A 15,164-nucleotide genomic window follows, 5' to 3' on the forward strand; every position below is an offset into this window, starting at 1 on the left:
CATTGTTCTTGTTCCGTATTCCTATTCCGTCGTCTTCTTCTTCTTCTTCCACAAAATCCCATTTGTTTAACACATGGTTTTTGTTAGCTCTACCCTGGCTCCGTCCCTCATCCAAATTCATCCAAACTTTGTAGACATGTTGTCCAGCATCCCTAGTTGTGCACCTCGTCTTCCATTTTCCAAAATCACTCATGCATGACCATCCAGGCGCCATTTTGTAAATTTCAAGTCCATTTGCATACCATTACTAATCTCGTCCTAACTCCCGCATCCTGCATGCTACAGACTTCTAACCAATTGCTATAGATAGTCAAAGAGTTGCTCCATCATCTGCAATGTAGAACCTGACCTTCAAAATTCAATCTTCATGCCTAAATTCAAATTCGAAATAGCCTTCCTTCAAAAACTTCATATTTATTGAAATGTAAAGTAAAAAAATCGTAAAATGGCCATAACTTTCATTTTTTTTATTCAATTCGAGCTTATATTTTTAGGATTTGATACTGGTAACATATCATACATACGAGTGAGTTTTCACGCATCATTGCTCTTCCGGTATTGAAAAAGCGCCCTCTAAAGTTTCAAAAACGCTTACCTTTGAGTGCTCCTCATTTCGTCATGCATGGCCAAACCCGTACCCTTTTTTAGATTTAGGATGTTTAAGATATGCCCTTTCATGCCATTTAGAAAAATATATACCTTACCACTGACGAAATATCTGAAAAATGCTCCCGAAAATCAGCAAAATACGCAAAAATGCACTATAATGCCAGCACAACTTCAACTTGCTCTTATTTCCTTATTATTGAAGCTTATCCTTTCTAACTTGGCAGATATGAGTATTGATATATACTTCAACCGTTCGTCAACCTTTTGTAACAGAAACTGACAAAAATCTGACGTCAGCTTAAAATTATTGTGCAAAACCTTCATTTGTCATGTCTTTCTTTATATGGCATTTACTTCCGGTCTATTGCTTGCGCACAAATAAAAGTGGTATCAATGTCACCGCATTGGAATGTTCTTTCCAGTGATACCAAATACGACATAGGTTACAACAGAAAATTTCAAGATAAGTCAATCTGAACACATGGTATACTGCTCACAATGCACACATTATCAACAACAGAATTGTACACAATGTCTATGGCATGGGTCTCATGGGTATGAGCGGCCATATGGTCTAAAATGGTATGGAGGGCAAAATGTACCAAAATCCAATTTGATTAACATGTAATTTTTGTTAGTCCTCCCCTGCCTCCGCTCCTCATCCAAATTCATTATATGGTAGACATGTTGTCCATGATGCATTATTGTGTACCTACTATTTCATTTTCTAAAATCATTCATGCATGACAGTGCAGGCGCCATTTTGTCAATTTCAAGTCCATTTGCATACCATTACTAATCTCGTCCTAACTCCCGCATCCTGCGTGCTACCGACTTCTAACCAATTGCTATAGATAGTCAAAGAGTTGCTCCATCATCTGCAATGTAGAACCTGACCTTCAAAATTCAATCTTCATGCCTAAATTCAAATTCGAAATAGCCTTCCTTCAAAAACTTCATATTTATTGAAATGTAAAGTAAAAAAATCGTAAAATGGCCATAACTTTCATTTTTTTTATTCAATTCGAGCTTATATTTTTAGGATTTGATACTGGTAACATATCATACATACGAGTGAGTTTTCACGCATCATTGCTCTTCCGGTATTGAAAAAGCGCCCTCTAAAGTTTCAAAAACGCTTACCTTTGAGTGCTCCTCATTTCGTCATGCATGGCCAAACCCGTACCCTTTTTTAGATTTAGGATGTTTAAGATATGCCCTTTCATGCCATTTAGAAAAATATATACCTTACCACTGACGAAATATCTGAAAAATGCTCCCGAAAATCAGCAAAATACGCAAAAATGCACTATAATGCCAGCACAACTTCAACTTGCTCTTATTTCCTTATTATTGAAGCTTATCCTTTCTAACTTGGCAGATATGAGTATTGATATATACTTCAACCGTTCGTCAACCTTTTGTAACAGAAACTGACAAAAATCTGACGTCAGCTTAAAATTATTGTGCAAAACCTTCATTTGTCATGTCTTTCTTTATATGGCATTTACTTCCGGTCTATTGCTTGCGCACAAATAAAAGTGGTATCAATGTCACCGCATTGGAATGTTCTTTCCAGTGATACCAAATACGACATAGGTTACAACAGAAAATTTCAAGATAAGTCAATCTGAACACATGGTATACTGCTCACAATGCACACATTATCAACAACAGAATTGTACACAATGTCTATGGCATGGGTCTCATGGGTATGAGCGGCCATATGGTCTAAAATGGTATGGAGGGCAAAATGTACCAAAATCCAATTTGATTAACATGTAATTTTTGTTAGTCCTCCCCTGCCTCCGCTCCTCATCCAAATTCATTATATGGTAGACATGTTGTCCATGATGCATTATTGTGTACCTACTATTTCATTTTCTAAAATCATTCATGCATGACAGTGCAGGCGCCATTTTGTCAATTTCAAGTCCATTTGCATACCATTACTAATCTCGTCCTAACTCCCGCATCCTGCGTGCTACCGACTTCTAACAAATTGCAGTAAATTGTTTAAGAGTTGCTCTTTCATATAAAAAACACGATTGGCCCTTCAAAGTGCCGTCTTCTTGCCCTAAAATCAAATCCAAGATAGTCTACGTTCAAAATGTTCATATTTATTGAAATGCAAATTAGGAAAATCGTAAAATGGCCATAACTTTCTTGTTTTTATTCACTTCCGTCTTATATATTTATGGTTTACTAATGGTATCACCCTTCACAATTCAACAAATTTCTACGCATCAGTGACAGTTCAATTTACAAATAGCGCCCTCTATTTCAAAGTCAACAAATAATAAAATGACAATAACTTTGTTATCATTCATTTTGGTCTTTTATTTTCAGGGCTGGCTTATGATATCATCCTTCATAATCCATATTCTTTTTACGCATCAGTGACAATTACATTTAGAAATAGCGCCCTCTATTGCAAACTAAAGAAATGTTAAAATGGTCATAAGTTCCTTGTTCTCATTCATTTCGGTCTCATATTTTCAGGGTATGCTTATTGTATCATTCCACATAATCCACATGTGTTGTACGCATCATTGACCATTCCCTTTACAAAATAGTGAGTGAGTGACATCATCAACTCTCTCATTTGGATGTAACTGGCTCGTTCATATAACTATTTTGTTAAAAATAAGTGAAACTTTGAAATGTCATAAATTTCTTATTTTACATCCGATTTTGATGTAGTTTTCAGCATTGTGCTTGTCTGATTTTTCCCTATTGATTCAAATCAACATTTTTCTGAGGTGGACTTGACCTTTAAATCAGACACGTCAATGCATGCACATCGTAATGAAACGATTGCAGTTCTAGTCTTCTTCTTCTTCTTCTTCTTCTTCTTCTTCTTCTTCCACAAAATCCCATTTGTTTAACACATGGTGTTTGTTAGCTCTGCCCTGGCTCCGTCCCTCATCCAAATTCATCCAAACTTGGTAGACATGTTATCCAGCATCCCTAGTTGTGCCCCTCGTCTTCCTTTTTTCAAAATCACTCATGCATGACCATCTAGGCGCCATTTTGTAAATTTCAAGTCCATTTGCATACCATTACTAATCTCGTCCTAACTCCCGCATCCTGCATTCTACAGACTTCTAACAAATTGCTATAGATAGTCAAAGAGTTGCCCCATCATTTGCGACGTATAACCTGACCTTCAAAATGCCATCTTCATGCCCTAAATTCAAATCCGAAATAGCCTTCCTTCAAAAACGTCATATTTATTGAAATGTAAAGTAAAAAAATCGTAAAATGGCCATAAGTTTCTTGTTTTTATTCGTTTCGAGCTCATATTTTCAGGAATTGATACTGGTACCATATCATACATAGGAATTAGTTTTCACGCATCACTAAATTTCCGTTACTGAAATAGCGCCCTCTAAAGTTTCAAAAACGCTTATCTTTGAATGCTCCTCATTGCGTCATGCATGGCCAAACCCGTACCCTTTTTTAGATTTAGGGTGTTCAAGATATGCCCATTCATGCCATTTAGAAAAATATATACCTTACAGCTGACGAAATATCTGAAAAATGCTCCCGAAAATCAGCAAAATACGCAAAAATGCACTATAATGCCAGCACAACTTCAACTTGCTCTTATTTCCTTATTATTGAAGCTTATCCTTTCTAACTTGGCAGATATGAGTATTGATATATACTTCAACCGTTCGTTAACCTTTTGTGACAGAAACTGACATAGAGCTCACGTCAGCTTAAAATTATTGTGCAAAACTGTCATTTTTAATGTCTTTCTTTATATGGCATTAACTTCCGGTCTATTGCTTGCGCAAAAATAAAAGTGGTATCAATGTCACCGCATTGGAATGCTCTATCCAGTGATACCAAATACGACATAGGTTACAACAGAAAATTTCAAGATAAGCCAATCTGAACACATGGTTTACTACTCACAGTGCACACATTATCAACAACAGAATTGTACACAATGTCTATGGCATAACGTATTATGCATGCACATCGTTCTGCTATGTACTTTACACTGAGTTACGTTAATGAACTGTCAGGGAAATGTGTATGCGTATTCATATTACTCTCTGTGTCTTTCTCTCCCTTCTCTCTCTTTTTTTGAGCGGCCATATGGTCTAAAAATGGCCCAATGGACGAAATCCTTTTGACTTGAGAATGTAACTTCCTATGGAGGGCAAAATGTACCAAAATCCACTTTGATTAACATGTAATTTTTGTTAGTCTTCCCCTGCCTCCGCTCCTCATCCAAATTCATTCCGATTTGGTAGACATGTTGTCCATGATGCATTATTGTGTACCTCTTATTTCATTTTCTAAAATCATTCATGCATGACAGTGCATGCACCATTTTGAGTGAGTGACATCATCATCTCTCTCATTTGGATGTAACTGGCTCGTTCATATAACTCTTTTGTTGAAAATAAGCGAAACTTTGAAATGTCATAACTTTCTTTTTTTACATCCGATTTTGATGAAATTTTCAGCATTGTGCTTGTCTGATTTTTCCCTATTGATTCAAATCAAAATTTCTATGAGGTGGACTTGACCTCTAAATCAGACACGTCAATGCATGCACATCGTAATGAAACGATTGCAGTTCTAGTTGCATTGACGCCCACTGGCGACAATGCATTGTTCTTGTTCCGTATTCCTATTCCGTCGTCTTCTTCTTCTTCTGCTTCTTCCACAAAATCCCATTTGTTTAACACATGGTTTTTGTTAGCTCTACCCTGGCTCCGTCCCTCATCGAAATTCATCCAAACTTTGTAGACATGTTGTCCAGCATCCCTAGTTGTGCACCTCGTCTTCCATTTTCCAAAATCACTCATGCATGACCATCAAGGCGCCATTTTGTAAATTTCAAGTCCATTTGCATACCATTACTAATCTCGTCCTAACTCCCGCATCCTGCATGCTACAAACTTCTAACAAATGGCTATAGATAGTCAAAGAGTTGCTCCATCATTTGCGACGTATAACCTAACCTTCAAAATGCCATCTTCATGCCCTAAATTCAAATCCGAAATAGCCTTCCTTCAAAAACTTCATATTTATTGAAATGTAAAGTCAAAAAATCCTAAAATGGCCATAACTTTCTTGTTTTTATTCAATTCGAGCTTATATTTTCAGGAATTATTACAGGCAACATATTATACTTACAAGTAAGTTTTCACGCATCATTGACCTTCCGGTATTGAAATAGCGCCCTCTAAAGTTTCAAAAACGCTTACGTTTGAATGCTCCTCAATGCGTCATGCATGGCCAAACCCGTACCCTTTTTTAGATTTAGGGTGTTCAAGATATGCCCTTTCATGCCATTTAGAAAAATATATACCTTACCACTGACGAAATATCTGAAAAATGCTCCCGAAAATCAGCAAAATACGCAAAAATGCACTATAATGCCAGCACAACTTCAACTTGCTCTTATTTCCTTATTATTGATGCTTATCCTTTCTAACTTGGCAGATATGAGTATTGATATATACTTTAACCGTTCGTCAACCTTTTGTGACAGAAACTGACATAGAGCTCACGTCAGCTTAAAATTATTGTGAAAAACTGTCATTTTTAATGTCTTTCTTTATATGGCATTTACTTCCGGTCTATTGCCAGTGCACAAATAAAAGTGGTATCAATGTCACCGCATTGGAATGCTCTTTCCACCGATACCAAATACGACATAGGTTACAACAGAAAATTTCAAGATAAGCCAATCTGAACACATGGTATACTGCTCACAATGCACATATTATCAACAATAAAATTGTACTTAATGTCTATGGCATAACGTATTATGCATGCACATCGTTCTGCTATGTACTTTACACTGAGTTACGTTTATGAACTGTCAGGGATATTTGTATGCTTATTCATATCACTCTCTCTGTGTCTTTCTCTCCCTTCTCTCTCTTTGTTGAGCGGCCATGGTCAAAAAATGGACGAAATCTGTTTGACTCGAGAATGCAACTTCCTATGGAGGGCATAATGTCCTAAATCCACTTTGATTAACATGTAATTTTTTTTAATTCCTCCCCTGCCTCCGCTCCTCATCCAAATTCATTTGGCAGACATGTTGTCCATGATGCATTATTGTGTACCTCTTATTTCATTTTCTAAAATCATTCATACATGACAGTGCATGCGCCATTTTGAGTGAGTGACATCATCATCTCTCTCATTTGGATGCAACTGGCTCGTTCATATAACTATTTTGTTAAAAATAAGCGAAACTTTGAAATGTCATAACTTTCTTATTTTACATCCGATTTTGATGAAATTTTCAGCTTTGTGCTTGTCTCATTTTTCCCTATTGATTCAAATCAACATTTTTCTGAGGTGGACTTGACCTTTCAATCAGACGCGTCAATGCATGCACATCGTTCTGAAACGATTGCAGTTCTAGTCTTCTTCTTCTGCTTCTTCCACAAAATCCCATTTGTTTAACACATGGTGTTTGTTAGCTCTGCCCTGGCTCCGTCCCTCATCCAAATTCATCCAAACTTGGTAGACATGTTGTCCAGCATTTATAGTTGTGCACCTCGTCTTCTTTTTTCCAAAATCACTCATGCATGACCATCCAGGCGCCATTTTGTAAATTTCAAGTCCATTTTTATACCATTACTAATCTCGTCCTAACTCCCCCATCCTGCATGCTACAGACTTCTAACAAATTGCTATAGATAGTCAAAGAATTGCTTCATCATCTGCGACGTATAACCTGACCTTCAAAATGCCATCTTCATGCTCTAAATTCAAATCCGAAATAGCCTTCCTTCAAAAACGTCATATTTATTGAAATGTAAAGTCAAAAAATCGTAAAATAGCCATAACTTTCTTGTTTTTATTCATTTTGAGCCTATATTCTCAGGAATTGAAACTGGTACCATATCATACACACGGTATAGTTTATACGCATCATTGATTTTCTGTTATTGAAATAGCGCCCTCTAAAGTTTCAAAAACACTTACCTTTGAATGCTCCTCATTGCGTCATGCATGGCCAAACCCGTACCCTTTTTTAGATTTAGGGTGTTCAAGATATGCCCTTTCATGCCATTTAGAAAAATATATACCTTACAACTGACGAAATATCTGAAAAATGCTCCCGAATATCAGCAAAATACGCAAAAATGCACTATAATGCCAGCACAACTTCAACTAGCTCTTATTTCCTTATTATTGAAGCTTATCCTTTCTAACTTGGCAGATATGAGTATTGATATATACTTTAACCGTTCGTTAACCTTTTGTGACAGAAACTGACAAAAATCTGACGTCAGTTTAAAATTATTGTGCAAAACTGTCATTTTTAATGTCTTTCTTTATATGGCATTTACTTCCGATCTATTGCTTGCGCACAATTAAAAGGGGTATCAATGTCACCGCATGGGAATGCTCTTTCCAGTGATACCAAATACGACATAGGTTACAACAGAAAATTTCAAGATAAGCCAATCTGAACACATGGTATACTACTCACAACGCACACATTATCAACAACAGAATTGTACACAATGTCAATGGCATAACGTATTATGCGTGCACATCGTTCTGCTATGTACTTTACACTGAGTTACGTTAATGACTGTCAGGGAAATTTGTATGCTTATTCATAACACTCTCTCTGTGTCTTTGTCTCCCTTTTCTCTCTTTGTTGAGCGGCCATATGGTCTAAAAATGGACGAAATCTGTTTGACTCGAGAATGTAACTTCCCCTGGAGGGTACAATGTACCAAAATCCACTTTGATTAACATGTAATTTTTGTTAGTCCTCCCCTGCCTCCTCTCCTCATCCAAATTCATTCCGATTTGGTAGACATGTTGTCCATGATGCATTATTGTGTACCTCTTATTTCATTTTGTAAAATCATTCATGCATGATATTGCATGCGCCATTTTGAGAGTGACATCATCATCTCTCTCATTTGGATGTAACTGGCTCGTTCATATAACTCTTTTGTTAAAAATAAGCGAAACTTTGAAATGTCATAACTTTCTTATTTTACATCCGATTTTGATGAAATTTTCAGCATTGTGCTTGTCTGATTTTTTCCCTATTGATTCCAATCAAGATTTTTCTGAGGTGGACTTGACCTTTCAATCAGACGCGTCAATGCATGCACATCGTTCGGAAACGATTGCAGTTCTAGTCTTCTTTGCATTGACGCCCAATGGCGACAATGCATTGTTCTTGTTCCGTATTCCTATTCCGTCGTCTTCTTCTTCTGCTTCTTCCACAAAATCCCATTTGTTTAACACATGGTTTTTGTTAGCTCTACCCTGGCTCCGTCCCTCGTCCAAATTCATCCAAACTTTGTAGACATGTTGTCCAGCATCCCTAGTTGTGCACATCGTCTTCCATTTTCCAAAATCACTCATGCATGACAATCAAGGCTCCATTTTCCAAAATCACTCATGCATGACCATCAAGGCGCCATTTTGTAAATTTAAAGTCCATTTGCATACCATTACTAATCTCGTCCTAACTCCCGCATCCTGCATGCTACAAACTTCTAACAAATTGCTATAGATAGTCAAAGAGTTGCTCCATCATCTGCGACGTATAAACTGACCTTCAAAATGCCATCTTCATGCCCTAAATTCAAATCCGAAATAGCCTTCCTTCAAAAACTTCATATTTATTGAAATGTAAAGTCAAAAAAACGTAAAATGGCCATAACTTTCTTGTTTTTATTCAATTCGAGCTAATATTTTCAGGAATTGATACAGGCAACATATTTTACTTACGAGTTAGTTTTCATGCATCATTGACTTTCCGGTATTGAAATAGCGCCCTCTAAAGTTTCAAAAACGCTTACGTTTGAATGCTCCTCATTGCGTCATGCATGGCCAAACCCGTACCCTTTTTTAGATTTAGGGTGTTCAAGATATCCCCTTTCATGCCAATTAGAAAAATATATACCTTACCACTGACGAAATATCTGACAAATGCTCCCGAAAATCAGCAAAATACGCAAAATGCACTATAATGCCAGCACAACTTCAACTTGCTCTTATTTCCTTATTATTGAAGCTTATCCTTTCTAACTTGGCAGATATGAGTATTGATATATACTTTAACCGTTCGTCAACCTTTTTGTGACAGAAACTGACATAGAGCTCACGTCAGCGTAAAATTATTGTGAAAAACTGTCATTTTTAATGTCTTTCTTTACATGGCATTTACTTCCGGTCTATTGCCTGCGCACAAATAAAAGTGGTATCAATGTCACCGCATTGGAATGGTCTTTCCACTGATACCAAATACGACATAGGTTACAACAGAAAATTTCAAGATAAGCCAATCTGAACACATGGTATACTGCTCACAATGCACACATTATCAACAACAAAATTGTACACAATGTCTATGGCATAACGTATTATGCATGCACATCGTTCTGCTATGTACTTTACACTGAGGTACGTTTATGAACTGTCAGGGATATTTGTATACTTATTCATATCACTCTCTCTGTGTCTTTCTCTCCCTTCTCTCTCTTTGTTGAGCGGCCATGGTCTAAAAATGGACGAAATCTGTTTGACTCGAGAATGTAACTTCCTATGGAGGGCAAAATATACCAAAATCCACTTTGATTAACATGTAATTTTTCTTAGTCCTCCCTGCCTCCGCTCCTCATCCAAATTCATTCCGATTTGGTAGACATGTTGTCCATGATGCATTATTGTGTACCTCTTATTTCATTTTCTAAAATCATTCATGCATGACAGTGCATGCACCATTTTGAGTGAGTGACATCATCATCTCTCTCATTTGCATGTAACTGGCTCGTTCATATAACTATTTTGTTAGAAATAAGCGAAACTTTGAAATGTCATAACTTTCTTTTTTTACATCCGATTTCGATGAAATTTTCAGCATTGTGCTTGTCTGCTTTTTCCCTATTGAATCAAATCAACATTTTTATGAGGTGGACTTGACCTCTAGATCAGACACGTCAATGCATGCACATCGTAATGAAACGATTGCAGTTCTAGTTTTATTCCTATTCTTATCATTTCACTTTTGTTTATTTTGTCTTTATGTTATTTCATTGTTAGAGGCTTATTTTCCTATAGAAACCACGGACCAAGTAGAAATTAAGATCAAAATCTTCCAGGGACACTTACAAATTCCGCTTTCATTTTTATTCAATCCATTCTGCCATCTTGTTGCATCTGTTTACCTTTCGAAGAAGCATTTGGTGTTCCAGAGAATGAGCCATCGCTACATGGACTTTGATTTCGCTACTACAGAAGGTACAAAAACAAACCAGTAAAATTAATCATTAAAATCGGTGAAAATTGTTGAAACTGAGACACAAACAGATCTAATGAGTAACATAGCCTTGCAAAAGCCTTATTTTGACCTTTTTCCTTTTGAACTCTTCCATTTAGTCTTTCTTCAACATGAGACCTATATGTGGATATGTAGAAAGCACTATTATGCGTCATATATATGCGTCATAAACATTTAACAACTCACACGTGTATTTGTTACGGAATATTTATAGATAAACTTGTCATTCTGACAGGCACATGCTGCCATTTCGCATTTCACAAACATTTTCATAAGTCAGATGATCAGTCGAATATATTCATTAATGCTTCAGACATTTTTAGTTAGATATATAGGCCCGTATTCTGAAGTCAGGTTTAACTTAGACCACGATCTAACTCTGTGCTAAAATTATTGGAGCCAAAAATAAAAAAAATTCTGTATCTAAAATGTCTAATGTATATTTCTTATGTTTACTATTTTGCTCTCATGATGAAGAAAAATACTTAAAAAATACTTCATTTATCATCCCCAGACAATTATGAATAATTTGGGTGTCATATGAGTCAATAAATTTGATGTGTACTGTTAGAGATTTGTGCCCCGACTGGCTCTTCATAATTAAACCACAATTTTAAACCAGGGTTTGATTTAAACCCGAGTTCAGAATACGGGCCATAGAATCTAGAATTACAAATTGACATAATGAGATAAAGAATACCCATTATTATATAACATAAAAAGTGTATTTTCATAAAGCTACTCGTAAATATTACGTTGGACATAATTGTGGACCTTAAGTGTTTCCTTGGTGTACACCACAGTGCAAAACGATGCACAAACCACCATGACGATTTGCCTCTGCTTTCAGACGGACTTGAGAGTTCTCGTATCGTATTAGGTTTAAACTTTTTCCGCGTCGGAATGTTCTTAAACTAGAGTATAGTCGACCGGTCGTTGCGTCAGAATGGTTGTATATGTATGGTATCGTATGCCAAGCAGCCAAGATAAAACGACTAGTTGGTTGACTATAATTATGCATGGGGACTTAGTCGGACCAAATACATGTATATTGCGTTATTTCCAACGACCTACGATCTGTCGGTTTGGATTTGATTATCCTACTGATTATCCTACAACGGCGAAACTGACTCCAGACCGACCAAACATAGTTTCCAATGACATACCATCGGTTGGTTTGGACTCGCCTAGTTTTCCTGGGAACCGGATCGAAACCGACTTAGTCTGACCAAATGTATTGCGTTATTTCCAACGACATACGATCGGTCGGTTTGGATTCGGATTTCGTCGATGTATCCCACTGCAATAACGGCGAAGCCAACTCCAGACCGACCAAACATATTACGTTGTTTCAATTGGATTTGGTTTTCCCGGGAACCGCAGCAAAACCGACTTAGTCAGACAAAATATTACGTTGTTTCCAATGACGTTCATGTGACTGACATTACGTATAATTGGGCATTAAGACTCCGGAAAAAAGTCGTCAAAGTCTACTGCAAATATCGATAAGAGGAACTGAAACCATGGTTGAATTGGTATCCTCACAAGTCATGTAATTGTCCATGTAGTATGGCACGTTCACGATGATCAGGGTATCATGTGATTGAACACGTTTAATGACAAATTCATGACAAATCCCAAGTGATGCAAGTTAATAGGCCTACATTGTTCGATGGTTCTTTCAAGTCCTATCGCTTATTGTAATTGTTCATTCATAATATGTTCAAGAAATATCGAATTAGAAGAAGAGTAACGCAATAAACCTGGCAAAGTTGTCATCATCGGTATAAATGACACAGCGAATTTATTTAGAGTTATACGAATTCGTTTTTTCTCTGAAAATTGTGTTGATAACGGCATTTAGGCGTCTTCGTTAATTTTCAAAGGTCTCTAAAGCTCATACAACGTGACAATGTAGTCACATGTTCACATCTCCAAGCGATACAAGTTTGCAATCCCCTTTTGAATACAAATATGTATATGAATTCATACAACCTTTTGATGGATGAGACTTAAATTCACGCGATTATTGTTTTTTGAAAAATGATTTTATGCTATTCGTCATTTCTTTTCTTCATTTTCTTTATTATTCTAGATAAATTGTTGTAGTCTATTTGGAGCGATATAAGATGGAGTAATCCAAGGGGTTTAGGAAATCACAAACTTCCAAATAAAAAAACTTGGAAAGGCTAGGAATTAACTATTTTCGATAACGGCACATAAGATTTTATAATTTATCATCGGAAATTTTTACGGGATATATATAGATTTTTGACAAGACTAATGGACACTCTACACTTTGCCACTCTCCACCCAGGAGATGAATGGGATGAGATTCTGGTACGATGTGTTGGTCACTGTATATAGCCCAGCATTTGAGGGACTTTTCGATTTTCACGTCTACGATATATTAGACCCGATGAAATCTCTCTAGTTCTTTCGCTTTGGCATGCCCGTTCCTAGCGAAACCCAGCAAACAGCTCTTGTTTCTTTTTTTTAAAAGATTTTCTTCGCAAACAATGTTAATTTTTCTTAATCCATTTGGGTTTTCTTTACTTTCCCTATTCTAACATTCATTTTCTATCCCGATTCATTTTTAAAACATGTATGAATTCGACTTTCCAGACCTTGTAGTACAAGTGGAGAGCATCTGGCAGTCTCGCCGGCATTACATGATTCAATATAGCAGCAGTGCTGACTTTGAAAATGACCATAAAATAATCATTCACAAAAAACACCATTCATATGACGATAAATACTATGTTCATTGACCCTAAATGACATTTGGCCATAATCGCGTGATCACTTGTGCAATACGATCAGTGATACTTGATTACCCTTCTGTCCACATTTCATGTAATAGATCCATAAACTTTCAGTTATAATGGCAATTCAACAAATACCCCCTACATGACCAAAGTTCATTGACCTTGGTCATGTTACCTGAAACTTATGCAGGATGTTCACGGATGTTTGAATACTCTTATGTCAAGGTTTCATGAACTAGATATATACATATACTTTCAGAGTTACATGTATGACATTTAAAAAACTTAACCTAGGTTAAGATTTCGTTTTGAATCCCCCAACATAATCTAAGTTCATTGAAATGACCTTTGAACCTGGTCATGTGACCTGAAACTCCGGCAGGATGTTTAGTAACACTTGGTTATCCTCATTGCTAAGTTTTATGAACTAGGTCTATATACTTTCGAAGCTATGGTGACCTTTCAAAAACATGACCTTAGGTAGAGATTTTGATGTTGATTTCCCAAACACGGTCTAAGTTCAATGACCATAAATGACCTTTGACCTTAATTATGTGACCTCAAACTCTGGCAGGATATTTAATAATACTTAATACTTATTATGTCTGAGTTTCATGAACTAGGTCCATAAACTTCCCAAGTTATTATGACATTTCAAACCTTGACCTTTGGCATGTTTGGTTAAGATTTGATGTTGACGACGCCGCCGCGGCGCTTTTACGACGGCGCGCCGTCGTAAACGCGGCGCCTATAATAGTTTTATTCTGCTAAGCAGGCGACAAAAACATGGTAAATTAAATCACGTCTAAACCATGATGGCATTTATGGTGATAGATAACCCATGGTGTCCGGCTATAATTCTCCATTTTCTCCAAACAATTATTCACATCGATGTTTCAGGTTTTTAAAAGTATTATTGCGCTTATACATGTTACATTGGTGGCGTTTTAATGCTGCCGCGGCGCCTATTGAAGTGATAAAGAAGACCCATAATAAATGGTCCCCTCCTGTTTTGACCCGACACCCGCACGATAAGAGTTGGACGAGCACTCAGTGTACAACATGACAAGCCTCGTATTTCATGAAATTTATCGAAAATGAGAAATATACGCAGGAAGTATCGCTTCAATATGAGCTCCTACTTCGAGTGGTAAATTGGTAAGATAATCATGATAATGGTAGTCTAATGAGACTGAATGCATTCTGATGAAGGTAAAGGTTAATGATGACAGCACCATCTCAGTCGGAAATAGGGGTCTTCGTGCAATCGGGTACCATCGGCGTACGATTTTACCAACTTGTTTTTTTATTGCGTGTAGTGTCTAGTTAATTAATGTTGATGTTTCTCATTTTCGTCAAATCGTGTCGCATTGGGTTGAAAATGTGGACAATTATACTTAGTGTCTTACATAAAATTGAAATTATCACTTTTTGCTCAAGAACAGCAACGATAGCTTTATGATTACAAAGCAAATTAGACGATC

At 36.7% G+C, this 15,164-nt stretch overlaps 1 protein-coding gene across 2 annotated transcripts in view; it reads right to left on the reverse strand.

Annotated features, from left to right (window-relative positions):
• The window catches only part of LOC129273580 (uncharacterized), a 41,196-nt gene that overhangs the window by 18,328 nt on the left and 7,704 nt on the right, over window positions 1-15,164 (reverse strand). For both annotated transcript variants that reach the window (XM_064099034.1, XM_064099033.1), the window contains one exon: window positions 10,744-10,863. The gene's annotated coding sequence lies outside the window, so the exon portion shown is untranslated. The remainder of the gene's footprint in view (window positions 1-10,743; window positions 10,864-15,164) is intronic.

This window comes from Lytechinus pictus, chromosome 1, assembly GCF_037042905.1.
Source record: "Lytechinus pictus isolate F3 Inbred chromosome 1, Lp3.0, whole genome shotgun sequence".
In the NCBI taxonomy this organism is placed as follows: domain Eukaryota; kingdom Metazoa; phylum Echinodermata; class Echinoidea; order Temnopleuroida; family Toxopneustidae; genus Lytechinus; species Lytechinus pictus.